We start from the raw sequence: 1,487 nt of genomic DNA on the forward strand, positions 1-1,487 counted from the left end.
TGGATGACAGTGGTAGCCAGGCACCATCTAGTTCTTCTGGTCTCATAGTCGTATAGGTTGCAGATTGCATGGTATACCAGTCGATAGGACTAATTATTTCCATTAATTTTGGTTTTCTTCATTCTTCTTTGCTCTGGATGAGGAGAGACCCATCGTTGCATCTAGATGGCAGCTTGCTAGCTTTTAAGATCTCACTCGCTACTTGCCAAAGTAGAAGGTGGAACAACAATGTTTTATATAGTATGTTATGCCAATTGAGCTATATGTCCCCTGCAACTATGGTCCCAAGCCAGCAGGTTCAACTACTCGGTCCCTCTGGGTAGCTGGCTGTGACCAAGCAGTGACCACAACATTCCCCTTGTCAACTCTACTATACACCTGGGAATACTGATCCTTCACATAAACTTATAAGACCATTGTCTGCCAACCTTATGTATGTTCTTAGATACACTCCCCATTTCATAGACATACCTAATAGTTCAGCCTGTCCACCCATCTATCCACCCATACACCCATGCTTGCCTTCACTGACAACATAGTACTGTATGTGCAAAAGGGTTCATATTTGTTGTCTGTACCTCCCATGTACCTCTCTCTGTCTTTCTCATCCTCAATGCTGCCATATTGGTCACTCACATTTGGTATATTGCCCTTCTCGTCACCCAAATCAATACTTATCTCTATCTAACTAACAGCCTTCCCTCCCCTCCCCTCCCCCCCTGGTAACCAACAAAGAAAATGTCCTTCAATAGATAAACCTTTCCTTAACTTTTACAATGACGGGCTAATACAATATTTGTCCTTTTGTGATTGACTTATTTCCCTCAGCATAATGTCCTCCAAGTTCATTCACGTTATGCGGTGTTTTGTAGATCCTACATTATTCTTTAGTGTTGCATAGTATCCCATTGTGTGTATGTCCATAGTTTGGTTATCCAGTCCTCAGCTGATGGACACCTAGGTTGTTTCCATCTTTTGGCTATTGTATAGTCTATTTATGCCATATATTAGGGCCCTTACATTTGCCCCTAGATTTTCCTTGAGGAACTGTATAGTTTCAGGTTTCACATTTAAGTCTTTGATCCACCTGGAGTTCATTTTTGTGTATGGTGTGAGGTACAGAACTTGTTACAACAGTCCATTCTTCTTGCAAGTCTCTTAACTCCCTCACCATTTAGAAGTTCTGTGACTAGACAGTCTTTCCCCTCTTTTTTGTTTGTAGTTGGCATCACTTGCCAATCGATGTCTCTGGTTCCGTTTACAATCTTATAAGCTCATTTTACTTTGGGTATGTCCATAGTTGTGGTTTCTCAGTTATGTCATCTTGTGAATTAATGGTCGGTTGTTATTTGCTATTTTTGGTTCTCTGTTCAGAGGACTCCCTTTAGCATCTCTTGTAAAGTTGGTCTGGTTTTAACAAATTCACTCAGTTTCTGCTTATCTGGAAATCTCCTAATTTCACCATCATATTTGAGGGACAATTTTGC

General features: G+C 40.9%; 1 protein-coding gene across 1 annotated transcript in view; it reads right to left on the reverse strand.

The window, feature by feature from the left end:
• The window catches only part of SHLD2 (shieldin complex subunit 2), a 112,268-nt gene that overhangs the window by 44,918 nt on the left and 65,863 nt on the right, over window positions 1-1,487 (reverse strand). The window lies entirely within an intron of this gene.

The sequence above is a fragment of the Orycteropus afer genome, unplaced genomic scaffold (genome assembly GCF_000298275.1).
Source record: "Orycteropus afer afer isolate SDZICR_OR568_19922 unplaced genomic scaffold, OryAfe1.0 scaffold00547, whole genome shotgun sequence".
NCBI lineage: Eukaryota > Metazoa > Chordata > Mammalia > Tubulidentata > Orycteropodidae > Orycteropus > Orycteropus afer.